Source organism: Lissotriton vulgaris, chromosome 2_1 (assembly GCF_964263255.1).
Source record: "Lissotriton vulgaris chromosome 2_1, aLisVul1.2, whole genome shotgun sequence".
In the NCBI taxonomy this organism is placed as follows: domain Eukaryota; kingdom Metazoa; phylum Chordata; class Amphibia; order Caudata; family Salamandridae; genus Lissotriton; species Lissotriton vulgaris.
Window position 1 is genome coordinate 497764512 of NC_141687.1, and position 21841 is coordinate 497786352.

Below are 21841 nucleotides of genomic sequence, written 5' to 3' on the forward strand. Positions count from 1 at the left end.
TGGGGCCAGTCCTGTTGGCATGTCTATAATATGTAGGTGTAAGGGGCCTCCCTCCTAGGAGCCTTAAAGCCCCAAAGACCACCACCTCCCTAGGGCATATTGCTTCATTTATGCACAGGTATCCCTTGACAGCCCCTGTACCCTGGGGACCGCCTCCTCCCCAGGCCAAATGTTATATTGCTATGGGGGAACACGTGTGCACCGCCAAAACCCCGGGCACTGGCATCTGCCTGGGGCTAAATATGACAAGTGCAGGGGGCCACCCGGCCCCTCTGCAGCCCCAGGGACAGCACCTCCCTGGGGCTAAATGAAATAATAATGTGAGGAGTCTGTGGACCCCCTCACAGCCCTGGGAACTGCCAACTCCTGGAGCAAATTAAAGTGGGGGGCCGTGCAGCCCCCTGAAGCACAGAGGACACCACTTCCCCAGGGCTAAATCAAACAATGGAGGTGGCCGCCTGCATCTCTTCGGGGGTGGAGGGGGCGGCAGCACCGCCGTGTGCGCTGCCCGTGTGATGGGTGTCCGCTGCCCGTGTGATGGGTGTCCGCTGCCCGTGTGATGGGTGTCTGCTGCCCGTGTGATGGGTGTCTGCTGCCCGTGTGATGGATGTCTGCTGCCCGTGTGATGGATGTTTGGTGCACGTGTGATGGGTGCCTGCTGCCCGTGTGATGGGTGCCTGCTGCCCGTGTGATGGATGTTTGGTGCACGTGTGTCGTCTCGTGGGCACAGTACATTCGGTGAAGTGCTACACATGCCTGCAGAAGCCCAGCAATGACGAATGTTTGAGTTCTGCTGATTGCCCTACAGGATACAACGCCTGTGAAACCTACATCCAACTGAACAATCCAGGACCAGGGATGATTAAGATCTCAAAGACCTGCCAGTCACTTTGCACTGAAGTCTCCGACTCTGTATCTACTACTAAGCGCTGCTATAAAGACCTGTGCAACCGCAGCGGTGCGACTAGTGTGAAAATCAGCTACACAGTGATCTCCCTGGCCATAGCTGTTGGTGCACTCCTGCTCAGAGCCTGACTCTAAGAGGCACTCAAGACATGGTTGTTCCAATGAACAGAGCACGGCGAAGCAGCTAGCAACTCCAGCACCTTGAAACACTCACTGTGATTTGCCCTGCTTTACAAATCCTGATTCATTGATTTCTGCCACATGGGGTGGAACACAGCTGACCACAGCTTACAAAGCTGGGGTCGGAATACACGCTGCAGAATTCTGCAGTCTGCCCTTCAAGCCATAAATGTCTCTATAAAAAAGGCGTGTTTTACTGTTTGAATGATTTATTTTTCTTCTGAATGAAAGCGGATATCACCTGTACCTTGAAGCAATCTCCATGAATATGAATATGCACTTGGTCATTTGCAATACACAGAAATAAATGTATATTGTTAAAAAAAAAAAAATGGTGGTGGCCACATAGCCCCCTTCACATGGCCCTGGAGATCCTGACCCCCTCCAGTGCCAGCTCTTGCTGCCTCCTGAGGTGCCCACCCTCAGGAATTAGCTGTTTGATATTGCTTGACAAGCCATAGCAAACTCTGCTCCGCTTCTAGCAAATGGGAGCATTAAAAATGCTCTTCTAACTAGAAGCAGAGCGTGGGTGAGTGGCAGTGTGAGTGGCTCTATTGGTGCGTATGTGGGTCTGTAGTGACTTTATGGGTGAGTGAGTGGGTGTCTGGATGGCTGTATGAGTGCATAACCAGGTGTATAAGTGGTTGTATGGGTGAGTGAGTGGCTGTTTGAGTGGGTGTTTTGTTAAGTGAGTTAGTGTGTGAGCAGCTGTATTGTAGAGTAAGTGTCTGTGTGAATGTCTGCATGAGTGAGAACAGAGATGTTTGAGTGCTTGTATGGATGTGTGAATGGGTATGTAAGTGGTAGTGTGAGTGAGTGTGTGAGGGCTTGTATGGTCGTGTGAGTGGGTGTGTTAGCAACTTTGTAGGTAAATAAGTGGGTTTATGAGTAGCTGTGTTGGTGAGTGTGCAGTTATGTGACTGCCTGTATGGGTGAGTAAATGTTTGCATGAGTGGCTGTATGGGTAAGTGAATGGTTGTGTGAGTGGCTGTATGACTGAGTGAGTGGGAGTGGGAGTGGCTCTATGTAGGAGGGAATGGGTGTGTGAGTCCTATATATGTCTGTGAATGGGTATGTCAGTGATTGTGTGGGTGTGTGAGTGGGGGTATGAGAGGTTGTATGGGGGTGTGAGTAGGTGCATGAGTGGTTCTGTGGATGATGTCATCAGTGATGTAATTTGAGATATTTTCAGTGATGTCACTCACCATGTGATGAGGGATATAATATGTGAGGTCATAAGTAGTGCATTGTGGGGCGTAAGTTATAGTTAGCTCAGGTAACTATAACTGCTGAATTTCTATTGGTTTGTATGAGTCTTAGCTTAACTATAAAGTCCCTGTAACCTTCAGTTTTTTTTAGTGAAGATATATATATATATACATACATACGCCTCGTGTACGTGCCTCTTCTTCCTCGCAGCAGGAGTGGTTTTCTACATACATACATATATATGCATATTACTAATATAAATATTTATTGTACATTATATTCATTGGGATAATAAAGTGCATTTATGAGCATGAATGTATACGTATATAGATACATATTTTCATATCAATACGTTTAAAATTGACACAAATTATTATGATGATAAAAAATATATTCCCATGAATTATATTATACATATATGTACATATATATTTTTTCATAGTAATACATGTACAATATAAAAACTTAATATAATGTCAAATACATATTTGTAATAATTATGTTAATGAAACATATATATAATTTTTTTGCACGTGCTTTGTATATGCCCTTGCTTTATTCTCCAACGCAGACGCCTACTCAGGCCGGAATGGAACAGGCTGGGAGTTCGGACTTGCAGACACGGCATTATTGCTGCTCTGTCCTCAGAGAACACTGTTTTAAACATAAAATTGGCCAAATTCGTTCAGCATGCTTATAGTCTTCTAGAAAAATTGGACCACTGTGCAGAATAATATGTATTTAACTCCATCTGCATTGTCGGGAGTGCTAATTTCTAAATTGACACGTTGCTGTGAGCACTGTTAAGCAGGCCACATTTTATTTTTTTTATTTTTTTATTTTCTTAAATCTCTTTTAAGCTGTAAGATTGTATTAATGTGCTGGAAGAATCTTTTAAAGATATGTTTTATATATCTAAATAAAGTATGTTTACAGCATATATATAATTTATGATTGCATCTCTATATAAGTATATATTTATATATAGCATTAATATTAGTGGTATATATTTAACCCCTTTACAGCGGTGTAGAATCCGCCGCAGTGCGGAGGTTTCCGTGTGCGGGCGGGCCGCGTTGGCCAACAGACGTGCGCAGCACTACGAAGGTAGTGCTCGCGACGGCCGTTGGCCGACGCAAGCACTCAACGGGTTAAAATACATTATATTAAAATGATATATTTAACATTTACTTGTTTAAACACTATTTATATTGAAACATTGATATCTCTGTCTATTGTTGGATGATATCAGTGTCAACAATATTTTTTTCTAATATTTTTGACACAATATTTTTGTCAGCGATATTTTTTACCATGATATTGTGTCAGTGGTCCATTTGTATAGCACAAATCTAGGAATGTCGTGTTTTTCAAGCAGTGTACCATGAACTCCATTGGAAAGGAAAGATTCGAAAAAAGGTAGATGTTTCCTAAAATGGGTTGTGCCCGAATATGACCTAAGATGACTCATTAGGAAATAGTAATAATTAAAAAAAAAAATGTGAGGTCTCCCAATATGCTGATAGCTGAGTTATTATATTCAGATGTTCTTTGATAATAAATAGAAAAGTTTAATCTAATGACAATAACAGTGAGCTTAATTTGATGCTTTTTTATTTAACTCACTTTAATGTGACCACATAGGAAATTACTTTGGTGTTGGAGGATTCTCATTAAAAGACGTTTGTTTTTCATTGCCTTACTCAATAGTTCAAGGAATGTTTTTATTTCTCAACTAACAATAAATGTTTTACCGTACTGCTTCTCAACATGGATTGTAGTCTGAACTCATGATTTAGCAAATTCCTTGTAGCGGAATATACCAAATGGAGAATGAAGATAGGAGTCGAATCATCTGCAGTGATTAGACAGTGACAGGAATCTTCTTGCTGTCATTTCTGCAGGTGATGGGTCCATGAAGTATTAGGTGACATGTGGCAATAAAGTAAAATAAGGTGTATGAGATAAGAAACTCCAGTGTAATTTTGATATGGTTGTATCCATTCTTAAATGTGAGATGTGTCTCATCTGTTTGAATGAGGAATGGTAACACAACAATAGAATCTGTGAATAAAAAATCCATCCTTTTAGTACCAATGATGAAACATTATACTCTACAATGCAACACCAAATAGAGGAAAAATATATAGCTACACAAGAATACAGCTTAGCATAGTTAGATCTCATAAACAATGTATAAAAGGCATAATTGCACATAAATCATTATTCATACATGCTGTCACAATATTGCACTCAATGTTACAAACCAGGTTAGCAAAATAAACATTCGCTCTAATAATGATCCTCAAATAAAGTTTACTCTTTATTTGTGGCCAAACGTGCCACAGGTAAGAGAAACTGAAATACAAATATGTATGTCAGTTGAGCTGTAACAAAGGGTGAAGAGTCTACATTTTTGGTAATTTCATACTTTCTAAAAAGTGGAAACAGTCACTTCAAACACTGTCCTTTTTTGCTCTATAATTGTTGGCCAGCAGTGTGCCTAAGCGACATTTCAGATATATCAATATCGTGCCACGAGCTAGACACAATCTAAATAAATCCCAGCACCCTGGTATTCTTTATAAGTTAAATATTTTCTCAGCATTAGGCTAGGTTAGGCCAACTGTATTGTATCATAAGTTTCCAATGTCCATTAACCATCTTTGATCATTTATACTGTGTCGTTCCTGAGGAGGGCTATGTTAGACCATAGCTAGCTTATACTGAGCCTTGCAAGTGTACTTTTCACATGCATGGGCCAGGTATTCTGGGAGGTTTTATCAAGAGTAATCACTTTCCCCATAGATTTTATATAAATACTTGTTTGACGATTCCTATCAATCCTTTCCCAATATAGCTCCCGTTCACTGCTGTCGTATCTAATAGGAAGTGGAGCAGGTCTTTCAAGGTCCCAATCCTAACAGATATTGGAATGTATTTATTTCCCACCATCTGGATCTTTTTTAGAGCTGCACAGTTCCACTTCATATTTAGCAGCTGGTGCCACCTTGTCTGTAGATTTGTAAAATCGTAGAGATCGATCGACTTCCTATGTTTGATGCTTTGTTACGTGGGCGGACCGATTCAATGTGTAATAAAACGTATCCACAGTTAATCAAAATGCCTTACACTTTCCAGGTGTTGGTTGGTAATCAAAAATGATCTTCTGGGGTAACAAGCTTTTTTCATATTCATCATATTCGTCTTCCCAACATTAATTGACAAAGATTTATCACCACAATATTTTACAAAGCCAATAATTTAATTATTAAATTATGCTTGCAAATTTCTGTTAGGAATAGAGGCACAGCGATATCTGCAATTAACCCTATTCGTGTCTATTCATTGCACTCTTTCGGCTCATCGACTCCTATGGCCATATGTATGAAGCAGTTTTTGAATGGCAAAGGCCGAAATTCGCAGAATTTCGGCCTTTGCGATTCGCAAACGGCCATTTTGCATTATTTCCAATTTATCATACAATCGCAATTTAAGGAATCGCAATAATTTGCGATTCCTTATTTTGCCATAGCATTTAAGGAATCGCACATTTTGCGATTCCTTAAATGATGTGTGTTGGACCTGCGATGGGCAAGCCCAGCACAAAGGGGGTAGCTTGGCTCAAGTGTCAAGGCAAGTGAAGGCTAAGCCGGATCTGACCCAATAATATCTCCTTGAACAACCACCAAAATGAAGGACACCACACCACTGCTGTAGCAAAATACGATTCCTTTATATAAAAATTCTTTGTTGTGAATAGGGATCAATTAGGAAAGCACATATACATTTCTTTTGGTCACAATTTGCTGGATTTCGATTTTGTAATAAATACAATAAATAAGCTCAATAATAAATATCATCAATAAATAGAATAAATATCACTTTTGTTTAGCAGAATAAATACTGGTTCATTTAAATAAACAAACACATGTTCATTCTGGTATCGCTGCCACCAATTAAATACTTCAGGAACATTGCACTTGCAATACGTTTTAGTTTGGAAAGATAACTCTTACAGTTTATGATGATTTCACTGATAATGAAAACAGGCTTCTCTGGGCACAAAAGGAGTGTTGGGACTCTTTAAGAATCACTTGGGGGATATGTGCGTGTATCTAGAAGGCAAGGAAACACAGTGAACACTTCATTTATACTCGGCTGCCACCGGGATGAGATCTCTGCTTGACGGTGGGGTCTAAGCGCGCCTATGGGCTTTGTCACCACTAGCACTCAGGCGGCACCAGTTCAAAGTCTTTAGACTGACGAACGGGGCTGCCGAAGAGGTCACACAATCTTTGCGCTCAGTCAAATAAATGCCGGTTCACAGTTCCTTTACAACGCCGCTCCCCACCTGAAGAAACGGGCCCACCTCACATCGGCTGCAATCGGAAAGCGATTCAGTCAGGGCACAGCACTTCTCACACCAGCGACGGGGTTCTCAGGGGCTCCATGGACCTCCCTCCGACTTGCTCATACAGGGATGGTTCCCGCCCACAGCTACAGCTGCCAATTCACTGGGGAGGGGCAGAGACAGTAGTCCCGCCCAACGAAGGCCGGCCTTTCCCCGCCCCAGCGCACCACCTCACCTTCAGACTGCGCAGGAAGCACTCTACGCCGGTGGGGCTCGGAGACGTCCGAGCTCCTCGCTGGAGGTGCCTGTCCCAAAGGGGGCACAGAAGACGATCGAGGTCGCGGCGAACTTGCTCTCGCCTCGCGACCCGCAGAGTCTGTCGTGATTCACCACCGGGGGGGGCGGGGAGGCACACAAAATCGGCCACAGTCTGTTGGGGGTAATGAGGCACTCGCTGGGCAGGCGCTGTAGGCGCGAGGTCACCGCACACGCAGCTGACTGGAACGCCAGTCAGGATCAACGCCAATGACCTTTGCTGCTCTACTGCCCGCTCTACCAGCCACCTCAGGGGTCAACAGGGCAGGTGTCAATCTGGTGTCAAGTATGGAATCTCCTTCTTCACCTGGATCTGGAACATCGTTATCCTATCTAGTCTTCTGGTCATCTAAAATGGCCGCCAGGGACTGGACCTTATATAGCCAGTGCCCTGAGGTGCTGGCTCGTGCCAGTAGGTTCTAGAACCTTCTCTGGCTAGGCCAATGACATGGCACTTTTGAGATGTATTTGGGACCCTAACAGCCACCATACTGTGGTTCTAGAGCAGCCATTTTGTGTACCTGAGGGAAATAAAGAAATTCCTGTCAGGAATGCGCGCCAAGTAAAAGGGCGCCAAAATCTCGAAAGGTCAAGGTTCATGGAGGCTCCAAGGGGAGTCATTCACATGAGGGAATAGGATGGCCACCATTTTGAGGCCATTCATACAGGTTGCCAATCCCAGTCTATAATGTCACAGGTTTCGCCAGGTGCCTTGTAAATAGGTGCCAAAAACCTTGTGAACAACTGGGCGTCAAGGAACATCTAGCCCCATGAAACAGCACATAAAAAGTCCTGGTAGACAAAGAAAAGCGACAAATTTTGGGAGGTACAGGGGAACAAAAGAAATCATAGTGGTGAGGGGACCCTCAGAAGCAGACGGGTCTAACAATATGTATGATACATTTTTGAAGTGCAAATTTGTGTTAAGGACTCGCAATTTACCACCAACTTGTAGTTGGTGGTAATTTGCGATTTCTCATAATAATGCCCTATTTGGCATTCGTGAGGGTGGTATGTGACACACATACATGCCCATAGGGCATGTATGTGTGCCACATGCACACACATGTACATTTGAGGGGGGCAGCAGGGTGTCTTTGAGACACCCCTGCACCCTTGTAATAAATCTCAAATTGCGATTAGCAAATTGCGAATTCGCAATTTGAGAATTATTGCACCATCATTCCTATCGGCCTCGTGGCCCATAGGAATGCATTGGAAATCATTCTTTATTTGCGATTTCGCAAATTGCAAATTCGCAAATAAAGAATGATAAGGAATCGCTAAAAAATAGCGATTATATACATACATACCGTTTTGCGATTTCTAAATAGCGATTCGCAAAAATTCGCTATTTAGAAAGCGCAAAACGATATCTTGATACATCCGGCCCTTAGTCTTTCCATGTGGGAAACTATTTTGTTAAATAATAAACTAAATAATAAAGGAGGCAAAACACAACATTGGCGCACGCTTACAGAGCTCACCACAAACAGTTCGTGTATACTGGTACACACACCATTAATGCATTGCACTGCAGGAATATTTGAGAACGTATACTGAGTGGAGGCCTAATGACAGAACAAGAAGGAATCTTGGTTGTATCATTATGTATTATTTGCAAAGAATTATTATAATGCAATATCAGCACTGTAGTCATTTGCTTAGAAACCAAACGCCATGGTATCGGTTTCTAAAACGCGTGCTATTTAAACTATTAATGATGCAAGATTTCAAATTCAGTATATAGACAAAAGACAGAAAAGTAACAAACATTGGGGCTTATTTGCAAGACCCTTGCTTCACCGGTACATAACTTTTTCCCATATGAAAATTGATGAACGGGTGGTGCAAGGGGCTTGTAAATAAGCCCCATTGTAACTTCTTTAAAGTGGTATTGTTTTGCACTGCAACAATTTACAATTACATAGCAGTTTAGGGAAAATTGTTATGTGATTTGGGAAGATATGTTGAGACTGCAGAGAATGACTTCACTTACTTTGATGCATGAGATGGTATGTTATGCACTATCACCCAAGAGGGTATCCTGGCCTGAGCAGGTGTGAGTCTCGGCCCACCTAGGGCCTAGTGGGACTACTCGGAAAAAAAAGTTTTTCAGCTTCTGGTGGAATTTATGGAATGAAGAGGAAGGTCTTATGTATAGAGGCTCTGTGCTTAAGAATCGATGTAGGAGAAGGTTTTAGTGCCAGATCTGGTTTTCCATATGTGTGGAATTTAAGCAAGTATGAGCCCGGGTGAGCAGAGGTGTCTGGAAGGTATGTGAAAGCAGACCCGATGTGAGTGAAATGCTTGCCCAGTGTTATGTAGGGCCTTGAAAGTGACGGTGAGGAGTTTGAATGGTGCTTGTTTGTGACTGGGGAGCTAGTGGAGCTACTTTCAGTGTTGTGTGATGTGAGTGTGAGTGGGAGGTTGAGAGTGTTTCTGGCCACCAAGTTCGGAATGGTTTTCAGCTTTTTTGTGACTTTTTTGTTAATCCCATTATACAGGGTGTTCCCATAGATCAGCTTGCTTGTGACAATGCTTGCGTGACAGTTATCCAGGTGCTGATTGGGAACCATTTGCAAATCTTCTTCTGCGTCTTCATGGTTCGAAGCATGAGGCAGTGCAGTGCTTCTAAACCAGTGTTTACTTTGGATTCTGGCACTTTAAGTCCTGCATGCCAATGAGGATAAAGGCCTGAGAATGAGAAAACCCTGAGTTGAGGAGTTATTCACCCATGCACTAGTTAAACTTTAAAGTTCTGATATGGGAAGGGTTGAGCGCTCTGGCCAATCTCTTGCAACCTAACCGAGGCCCGGAATGTATCTCAGAACTCCACTTAGATTGAGGCACCCAGGACACTTTTAATGAGGATGGCATCTGCAAATGACTTTCATATTATAGACATCTCTATAGCTCTAGGTTGGATAATGATAACAATGCAGCACAGGAATATCTAAAGGAAAAATCAATGGTCTGGATCGCACAAGCACAAAGCCAGACCTTTAGCGAACTTAGTGGTGAGAATATCAAGCTGATTCACTCCCTTGATGGCTCCAATGCCTCTGGCCTTATAGGCAGCTTTTACAGGACATATAAATAAATCCTTGCCCTACATCTATTGGATATGTACACAGAGGCCTGCAGAGCTAGGACCCTATTGTCTTCACTGCTTGAGGCGGTGATTACCCTCTGGCTTAAACCCGGTGAGGACCCTCATCTCTGTGCCTTGTACAAGCCTCTCTCCTTACTTTTTGAGTCTTGCCCCTGAGTTCTGTATTGTCTGGAGTCTCTACAGGAGGCGTGCAGTGATTCCCGAGCAGACCGTGTTTCCATAGTCCAGTCTGCTGGAGATGAGGCCCTGCATGATGGTCCTTCTGGTGTCTGCCTGGGAGCTGCTGGAAGATCTTGTGGAGAATCTGAATTGTGTGAAAGCAGGAGGATGAGACTTCATTGACTTGCTTCTCCATGGATAGCTTGCTATGCAGGTTGATGCTGAGCTTGATGGCATGGTCTTTTGGGGCTATTGCAAGGACTTTTGCTGGATAGAAAGATGGGTCGGTAGTTCTTCAATTTGGCTGGGTTAGCGGATGTTATTTTCAGGAGGGCCTCACTTGAGCGTGCTTCCAATCCTCAGGAAAGGAGGCTACAGGGATGCAAGTGTTCAGGACCTTCCTGAGCTCATCGCAGATTGTCTTGCTTCTGAGGTTAAAGATGTGGTTGGGTCCTGGGTCTGTGGGTGCTCCTGCGTGCACAGAGTTCATGATCTAGTGGATGAGAAGGTGTTCATGGTTTGTGTCATAGTTGTGAGCTGGTTGATGCTCTCTGTGGCAGAGGGTTGGTGTTCAAAGTTTTCAAAAATGGCTGAGATCGTGTTGTGGTAATAGTCTGCAAGGTTGCCGCACAGTGCATTGTATTGTACAACATATTACGTACAATGAAGACAATAAAAACAAAAGGTTGCCGCACAGTTCTTGGGTGGGAGTGATGTCATTCTCAGTGGCTGTGGGATTGGTGAACTCCTTCATGATGGCTAAGAGTTCTTTGCTGTGGTTTGCATTGGATTTGATGCGATCTGTTAGGGAATTCTTCTTGGTTTCTTTCAGGAGGAGGTGGTGCTAGTTCAGAGAGGGCCTGAAGGTGGTGTGGTTTTCTGTCTTTTTGATGATGCACTACTTCTTTTCAAGTTGTTGGCAGTTGCATTTGGTGGGGTGTAGTGTCTCGGTGAACCAGCTTGCTCTGGTGAAGAGCGAGATAGAGCTACATTGGGGAAGCAGGATTCACCCCATCATCAAAGCCTGGCTAAATAGTATGACATATTGCGACATGACTAGCGACTTGTATGCCACAATGCAGCTCCCTACTGCCAGGCCAAGAGACATTTGGCAGCCTCTCCGTGGCTATTTGATATCTCTTTAATCAGGCAATTGAAGCCAGGATGTCAGATCTCTCTCCTCTGGTGATGCCATACAGCCCACAAGCCAGAGCCCCACCTCATAGACTGGAATCACTCTGTAGTGCCTCTCTGCAGTCAGCTCTCACCCTGTCTGTGGTACTTGCAAATGTTATTGTACTTTCCATATACATTTATGAATAACGTTTTTTTTTAACTTCACAGATTTGAAGTAGTTCTTTGTTTTGTAAAAACTGAGTTCAACATATAATGCCAATACCTCTGGGAATGGGACACTGGTGCTTCTTCCAGTTGATGTTTAAAGTTGCAGCTACAAATAGATCTATTATCTTCAGGTATTTTCTACCACATGGTTAATCCTAAAGTTTGGTAGCTGGATATCCAGAGCAACATATCACTGATTTGAAGGCTGGGAAAGAAGATTCACTAGTTTTTATGTCAGTATCTAGCCAGTGTAACAGCATTCTTTTGGGTCACTACTGGCTTTGTTTAACAGCTATTTCCACCTTGCAGCTTGTGCTGAAAACAACTAAGACAATATGATTTATAGATAAGGTCATTTGAATTCTTATGCTGCCATGTGTTTTATATCAAAGAAATATTGCTGGTTTTGAACGTCTACATAAATATGTTAGTGATGTGTTTTTGTGCTGTGTGTAAATGGATGTCCCTCTGTAGTGTGTCTGTTATATGTGTAGGAATGTGTGTCTATGGTGTTTTGAGTCTGTGATGGTCACATGAATGTGTGCCTATGCTGTGTGTTTGATAGCTTCACTTCCATTGAATCGATTTTAATCTGGGATAACATGGAGATGTAACATTTTCATGAATAGAAAAAAAATGTCAAACAAATATAAGAGTAGCAGTGGAGGTGCTGCAATGATATCGTTAGATGTTCCTATTTGAGGGATGGTAAAAAAACAAGCACAAAATTATTACTTATATACTTCCTGTGGAACCTTCTGTATACCAATTATTACCTATAAACCGCCATGTGGAAGCTCTTTTTTAGATGCCACCGTACAAGTAAGGGTAATGTTTTATTAAAAACATGTTGTATGGCTGCACTATTTTTTTTACTCTCCATGGCATCAAAAATATTTGTCATCATGAAATCAGTGTATGAGGTTTCCACCTGCCAGCTACATGGGCTTAAAGTGTTTGCATGCATTAGAAACACACATCCTTTCATGCCATGGTTGGAATTAGGCCTGGGCAGAGTTCACTGAGTTCCGCTATGCATAAATCAAGTGACCCAAAAGCTCTGATGCGCTACTTGGAGTTCCGCAGGCGGCGATATGCATTCGGTTGCACTGTTCATGCTGATTTTTAGCTCCAGGTGTTTGTCTCGTGCTGGAAAATCAGCACTGCTGCCACCATGCGCGCGCAAGAGGTGCTGCTTCTTTCTACCGCTCGAGCAAAAGTTCTACTAGAGCTGCAGCTTTCTAAACGTGAACGGCTGGTTTCTCAACATGAGTTGTCGTGACCATCCCTGATCGCCTTCGTTAAGAAATCTTGCTGTGAGGTGCTCTAGCATTGGATTGTCCTCGCTAACGCTCACTTAACGTTGGAGACCATGAGTGTGGAAAAAAACTCTGCTCCATGGAACTCTGCGTGCTTGGCAAAGTGGCAAAAACTCCACAAACTCAGCGAATGGAGCAGTGTTCATGAAAATAAGTAGATGAAAAGTACGTGTATAACTTCACTTCTTAATTGCCAACAAGACAGGAGCAACGATACACAACCGCATCCAGTATCCAACTGTCATCTCTCCCCTTCTTATTCCAGAACTCCCTAAGTTGGATGTTCTGAGAAAAGAAATCCTCATGGATACAACCCAACACATCTTCCCCCTATACAAATGAAAACACTGGAAAACAAAATAATTACAATATTACATAATTAAAATAAATATTAGAACAGAGGAAAAACAGATTAAGGAATATAACATACTACAGAGAGATTGCTAATACATAATATAATTCTGAAACTTACTGGGTGATTTAGTAGATCTGGTGGAAGGTTCACGGATGTGAGGACCATGACATGTGCTACTTTGGTTAGTACATGTTGCATTTGGAAATTTGGAAACAGAGATTTTATTTGTATTCCACCATCTTCCGTCTTCCAATTGTACAGCACTTTTGTTAACCCTTACAACAAGCCTGGGATCAGAGAATTTAGATGAACTTTTAGATAAGATTCAGGAGCACTTGACTCTGATGAAATCTCCTACTTTTACCTTCAGTTCTCTTGTACAAGGGTGAACATACCTCTTTTGAGCTTCAGCTCTTTTCTTATTTACATCTTGTATTTTGGCTGTCGGTAAATTAAACTCACCCATTCATCCTCTTAACAGTTTTGAAGAAGGAATGCGACCTCTAAGTAAAATAAATTGAGAAACTTCTGTGTCAGAGCTAGGAGTAGTGCGTACAGCCCACAATAGTTTTTTAAGCTCATTTTTGGAATTTAAATTACTAGCTTTGGATAGTTGTATAGTGTCCTTAATCACCCTATTAAACTTTTCAACAAGACCATTCCTCCTAGTGTGATAAAGGGAGGTTTTGGTGTGTTTTATGTCCATAAAACTTAAATATTTCTCAAATTCTTAAGATGCCATCCCTAGCAAAAAGGAACTCAAGAAATTCTATAATACAAGAAGTTGTGGGCACTTTAACAAATTTCAACTCTGGCCAATGGCTGTAGTAATCTATGAGAACTATTCCATATTCAGAAACATCACTGTCAGAAAATGTCAAAGGGCCATTGATGTTGATGGCCAACTTAGACCAGGGTTTGGTAGGAACATCAACAGCTTGAACAGGACTGGGAATTGAAACTTGAGCCTTGTCACTAAAAGCACAATGGAAACAATCCCTAACAAAATATTCTCCATGTTTGTTAAGACTCGGCCACCAGAACTGCTCACTGACTCTCCTCTTCATCGCACGCATGCCTATATGGCCCTCATGAGCTAGGGTAAGTATTTTATTTCTCATGCTTGCTGGAACCACAAGTGTAGCAGATGGATCTAAAAAACCATTGATTATAGAAAGTTCATCAAAAACATGTTTGCATTTTCCAATGGATTCATCCAGGGAACACTCTCTACTTCAACCCTAGTTAATAGTATTCATAAGCTTCCTAATATCCTCATCTGTGGAATAAGCATCTCTCAACTCACTTTCTAAGATGGCACCTCTGAGGTTCTTTAATTTTGACTCCATTTTACATTCAAACTCCATTTTGTGTTGCCTTTACACAGGCTGCATGATTCACAAAGTGTCTCTGCCCTTTTGAAAACCCCCTCTGTCCTTGTCTTGAAACTCATCTCAGACACCAGCTGGCCTAAACTAATTCTTGTCTGGACCACCTAATCCCTGTATCAACTATCTGTTAGCCTTTAGTATTCTTTTCGTGCCGTATCTTATCTTTTGGCCTTCGCTATTCTCTCCCTGTGTTTTCCTATTCCGCAAACCTTCCCTTTGAAGCATGCAAACATGTTCTGCCATTACTGATTGACCTATAGGTGCTGTCATTGATTGACTTATGGGATCGGGCAAAGACACGACTCAAGAGGGATGTTCTGGTTACATGATGCCTTGTTTTGAATGTTTTCCTATTGGCTAATATTTGGCGGATATTGCATGTCCATGTTGAGCATTTTGCATGCTTACAAAAGCTAGGACTGCCCCTTTCTTTTATGATGTGCTTTGTAACCCTAAGCATATATAAGGCCTCTGTTTTCTGTATTCCTCAGACTGCTTCATTCAGTTGCTAATGCTTCTGGGTGACGTAGTCTCACATAATAAAGATGTCTTTTTATTTCAGCTTCTGTGCCAAGTTCTTTATTCTATTAGTGAGACCCCTGAGAATGAAGATTTTGTTTCTTCACCACAAGATTCAGAAATGGCATAACAAAACACATCATCACTATTTGTGTCTTTACAATCATCTGTGTCGTAGGCCCTAGGCAATCTGGAAAGACAATCAGCTGAGATATTCCGTATTCCAAGAACATACTCAATTACAAAATTATGTTCCAACAACCTATACTGCCATTTTGCAATACGTGGTGTAGCCTTGTCCCCCCTTTTGTAGTGAAAAGATGGACTAAAGGTTTGTGATCCACTCTTACAGTGAATTTTGAGCTCCAGAAGAAGTGTTTAAAATAAACTATGCCCCACCAACACGCTAAGGCCTCACGTTCCATTACAAAATATGTGGCTTCAGCACCTTTGAGACCCCTGGATGCAAACCACCTCATCACTACCATTCCTGTGCTGCATTAGTACAGCACCAAGACCTTTCTGACTAGTGTCCGTCATGATTATAGTATAGCCATTCATGTTTAAAGGCTTGAGGGGAATGACATGTGCAATTTCATTTTTGATTAGTTAGAATTCTTTAGTGCATTCTTCACACCATTTAAAAAAGGCGTTTTTCTTAAGAAGGTTTCTCATATGAAAAGTCTTTGAAGAACAATTGGGCACAAATCTGGAATAGAACTCGATGAGTCCCATGAAAGATCTTGACTGATCTTTGTCATTGGGAACACAAAAATCTTCTATGGCCTTGACTAAACTCGCTTTCGGTTCAACACCCTTTTCAGATAATTTTACCCCAAATAATCCACAGAGGGTACATTTATCTTACACTTTTCAATGCTCAAAGTCACACCTTTTTCTTTCAAGATATTGAACACCGTACGTAAAGTTGCATCAGGTTGAATTTGATCCTAACCGTAAATCAAAACATTATCTTGAAAAGTCATCACCCCAGGGATGCCCTTGAACATGCCCTCCACAATTCTCTGAAAAACTGCAGAGGCAGTGGAAGACCAAATGGCATGCATTTGTATTAGAACAATCCTTCTGGGGTGATGAATGCAGTATAATGTTGTGAGTCAGGGTGCAATTCGACTTGATGGTAAGCCAATGTCATGTTGAGTAGACCAAACCTTTTACCATTCTGAAGGGAACTAGTCATCTCAGTGAAGTTTGGCAATGGGTTTTGATCAATCTAAATGTGACGATTTAAATCGCGAAGATAAACACACATGCGCAGAGATCCATTGGCTTTTCGAGCTAAAACAATAGGGGAAACCCAATCAGATGATTCTATGGGTTCTATGAAATCACTGGCACACAGTTTTTCTAATTCTTTTTTAAGTCCTTCACGTAAAGCCAATGGTACCCTACAGACATTATGTGTCACAGGTTGGCTACTATCAAGTAATTTAATTTTGTCTTTGGAACCTTTAAATATACCTAGTTCATTATTAAAGATCTCAGGATGGGTGGATTGCTGTGTTTCTTCCTTAAGTGCTTGCACCAAAACCAAATCTTTTTTCAATATGACTTGATGTGGATCATTGGTATCTAAAACGATTCCAAGATTGCTTTGATCTTTCCAACCCAAAAGACATGTATTGCCTTTAGCCACGTAAACAGTACCCTGTGCACAATTGTCTTTAAAAAATAAATTGGCACTGGATCTACAAACATTTGCAAAATGTCCTCTTTTATAACATTTAGTGCAAGTTTTATTTAACGCAGGACAAAATTTAACATTACCAAGGTGGGTAGTGCTACCGCAGCAGTAACATTACCGACGTCTGTTTGTAGGTTTAAAATCGGTGTTAGTTTTAGTATTTAATTCAATCGTTTTTCCTTGGCTTTTGTCCTTGGAAGTGAAATTGGATTTGCTTTTAATGGCTGAAACACTTTGTGCTGGAGTACCAGAACTAGAAATCGACATTTGTTCCAAATACGATGATGTGCTTTCAGTTCTTGTAGCAATTTCTAATGCTTTTTGTAAAGACAAATCAGGCTTGTTTTAAACAGCCTCTTGTACTTTTTTGTTATTAGTCTTCTCCATGAGCTAGACCCTAACCATGTCTTCTTCGAACGTTTTATAGTTGCAAAAAACTGCCAGAATATGTAATTCACGAACGTAAGTGGAAGCAGACTCTCCAGGAAGGAATGTGTGTGTTTCTAATGAAATGTTTTTACAAGCTTTGAACCTAGTTTCAAGAGATTTAATTACCGTAGCATATTCATCTTCTATTCCGCCACCTTCTCCTTCAATTATTAAGACTGTTACTTTTGTAGTATGTTTTAGGATGGTACGACCCTCTGAGCCCAGACAGTGTCTCAGAATTGCAAATATCTTCTAAGTGTGAATGACTCACCTTCCAGAGCATCTAGATATGCTTCGAAACTTTCTTTCCATTTCTCCCAATCTAACTCAGGAGAAGCAGAATTAGGAGAAAATGAAGGAGGAGCTGTTAAAGATTGTTGCATGCTGATAAGAACAAGGGCTTCAAAGTATCACTTACACAAAATAAATGACACATTTTTAAGAATTTAAAATAAGACAATGTTCTGGCAAAAATAGGGTACTGTTGTACCACTTAAGCATATATTTTGTAACCATTGCAGACTAGAAAACTTTACATGTGGTGTTCAATATTTAATATGCGCATCACATAAACGATTTCTTAATGGGCCTATTTTGTAAAGAGTGCTCTAATTGTTGAATGGATGCTTGACACACAATAATAAACACTAGTGTGCGCCTCGCTGATTTGTTGCACTGTTATAGGTTTAAAGGTTCCAGTAATGTGATCGCTGCACTTGAGGTTGTTTCTGTGTAAAAAATTGTAAATACTTGTAGACAATGATGAATTGAAAGCGTGCGCGTTGCAGAGTCAAAATATTGACACACACAATTTAAATCTTTATAGCCTGCGCGTCGCTGACATGCAATGTAATCATTTATTTAAAAAAATTCTAATTGAAAATTGTGTCACATCACGAAATGGCGTCAATGCGTGGACATCTTCTAAATGTTTCACTTCCAAGATGCTATTGCCTTACGTAGTGACATCAGCTTTTGAAGACACAGTTTTATGCGCACGGGTTGGTTGATCGTCGTGGTGCAGGCGCGCCGGCAAGTTCATGATTGGGGTGAAATACACAAAGTACACATATCTCTGTTTAGTTTTCACTCCGCAATTCTGCGCATTGCCCTCGCCGCAGTTTACGATCATCAAACTTTGATGTTCTGCCAAAAATCAAACAGGCAGAAGTTGATCGCCGCTCCGGATCGTCAGCAGACGGTCTTAAATGAAGGAGGCAGACACGCATGGTCGTCTTGAAGGCAGATCGTCGCCAATGAAAAGAAGTAGATGAAAAGTACGTGTATAACTTAACTTCTTTATCACCATCAAGACAGGAGCAATGATACACAACCACAACCAGTATCCAACTGTCATCTCTCCCCTTCACATTCCAAAACTCCCTAAGTTGGAAATTCTGAGAAAAGAAATCGTCATGGATACAACCTAACAGTTCACCACCCAGACCCAGTTGGAATGAGAGAGTTACAGAATATTGAATTATGTCTTTTGCATTTTGCACACCTGAACTCGTGCTTGTTGCAAGCCAGCAGAATGACACCGAGTTAAATGCTCGTTGATGATATGTGGTGGAACCTGATGGTCAAAAGAACTAACTATACCCGTTTTTCCTTATGAGGTAGGTGTAGAACAGTCTTGCTTTCTTCAAAACTGGCAACCTTGTGCTTCTATGATTCTTTGACTAAACAGTTGCCTTCGTCAAATGTTTCATCTAGTTTCAAACCCTCCCCTCTTCCAGCTGAAATTATTTCATGCTGTTCTTTGAACCTGTGTTTGTTTGTATGGTGACTGATTCGAAGCACCCTTTTGGTACAAACATTCAATTATGTTTCTTGCGTTGTATAGTTTGTGTACTTTGTTAGGACACATGACGAGATTGTCAACTAAAAGCAGCACCACCGAATTTTAAATTAGTTCAATTGTCTGATATTAAAGAAGCGAAACATTTTTTATGTCAACCAGACAGCTAAGGGGATTATAGCCACGCTGCATAAATCAATGTGTAACTTGTAGGTTAACGATGTAAAAACTATGGAGATTGGGAGAGGATGGTGTACAAGCTGCTAGTGATTCTCAGGACTTGGCCAGAGATCTTACACTCTGAGTGGAATCTTCCCGCCTATAATGGCTGGCATGCCATGTTGAAGTTGCACCTAATGCGCATCAAGGGATTCACGTTGAAATCCAATGAGTTGCCACTGCTGCTTATGCTCTAGATGACTTATGGTCCAAGAAACTCAAGGGCATTACATCGTCATAACGTTTAAACATGAAGGTCTTCTTTAATGCAGGGTATCTTCAGTAAGTCATAATGCATCAAGCCAGCATGCTGCTCATGCAACATGTAATATTGTTTTTAATGCAACACCTGTGACAATTTGTAATATTAATCATGAATTGTTTATTTTAGGGTTGTCAAAGGAGAATATATATTAATTTAGTGCAACTACATTGCATTACATGAACAATTCTGCATTTAAGCATCACAATTGAACTCTCTAAGAAGCGGTATTATACAGCTGTTGGTCAAATTCCTGAAGTGAAGAGGATTATCACAGATGGGAATCCAAACTCCTTTGCTCAATATTGGTGCTTAAAGTTTTGGGGGAGATTACATGAGCTCTGATAAACATTTATAGCAGCTTATATCCAGATCTCAAAAATACTTTATTTCACACAAAACACATACTAAACATTACATTTAAAATGTAAACAATAACAATATCATCTCTCTAATCCCACCTCAAATGTTAACTCATGGGTCTGCTTTTACAATACCTCTATTATTTATGACACTACCCCTTCGCCAAGCTTACACAACTGCTGTCCAATCACATGCCCATAATGTAGAGTTCCACCTACAGGCAGAACGTAATTATCACTCTAAATACAGCGGGCAGATTTATGAGCCCCTTTCAACACTTTTAAGCCGCTGGCGCATCATTTTTGTGATGCAGCGGCATCGTAAACAATGCACCACGTTGCAACACATTTACAATGTGGCGCATCTAGGGAGATGTGTCACATTGTAAAGCCCTGTGTTACATTATACCTGTGTCAGGCATAATGTATCCAGCGTGGGCGTTCTGATGTAAAAAATCCTTGTAAAAGTGACGCAGTGGAATCTACAAGATTTCACTGCGTCACTTCTATGACGCCACTGCATCAAAACCTTACAAGTGAAGCAGCACAATGAGTATAGGCTTTCCTGAGCATTGCTGGAGTTGCAGCATGCGTGCAACAGGCCTCCATCAATATGTTACCTTTATGCCAACAGATGCGTGACGCATCTGTCAATCCTTGCTCCACGGTGCGCCGCATTTTAAATGTGACGCATCCATCCTGGCGCAAGTTTTTTTTTGCATGACGCAATTGAACTGGCGCATCTCTGCTAGAATGGAGAGATGTGTCTGTTCTTATAAATCTGCCCCAGCATTTTTAGTAATAATATAAGCTCTTGCAGGCCCTGAAACCTGTGCCTAGCCAGACCTAAAAGAGTACAGAGTTTGCTCAAGTTAACTCATACCTGACATATGAGGTATTCACTGCCAGGCGTGCTTGCAAAAGCCCTAAATGTGCCAACAAAGAATGCCCCACTTACTATCCACCCAGTCATTAAATATATTTCAAGCTCAGCTTTTTTTCAAACAGTAAATATGCCAGTACTGTAGATGTTTCTGTTTCCATGGAAAGCTGTTTGTGCTCTTCTTTAAGGGTTTCGTAAATAAATTAAATATTCAAAGCACTTCTTCGGTTCATTTGCATCACTAAATTAGATTGGCCAATATTTTGTTATCTCGTTGCAGGACACTTTTTGCGTGCGGAAGCACTTTGCCAAGGAACTCGGAAGCATATTAGCAAGAAGCTTGTTAAAATTATCGCCGTTTTAGCGGCAGGAAACTGCTGCTAAAGTGGCAATAATGGGCTTGATAATATGCGCTATAGAATTCCAAAAGAAGCCCAGGTTAGATGTCCTGCACATCTAACCTGGGCTTGTATTGGAATTCTATAACACATAATATTAAGGCCATTATCGCCGCTTTAGCAGCAGTTTCCTGCTGCTAAAACGGTGATCATTTTAACGCGCTTTTTGCTAATATTGCCCCAGGAGACTTGACAGTCAGGCCCTCATTGCGAGTTGAGGGCTTAATTTCGATCCCTGTGTAAACACGTGTTTGGACAGGCAATGGAATTACAAGTGCTGTGCTAATTATCCCATAATCACAGTTTTCCCCTGATAAATTCCGGTATATCAAACCTGCCGAAATTTATTGGGGGTAAAGCCCAGGGAAAAATGAAAGCATGTAGAATTTCTTGTATTAAAAAACAATTCTGCTGGTCGTGCCCCATTTTCCTTTCAAAAACTCAGAATAGGAGTTATTTATCTCTTGTGGTAAATACCTTATGAAAGGGTAATGGCAATTACCATGTGTGGTAAATACCCGACCATATTCTGAAAAACTTGCTATAAGGGCGTTGAACCCAATTTTTCCTCTTCTCCTAAGTATACTAGAATTAAGCACTCATAATAAATTTGGGC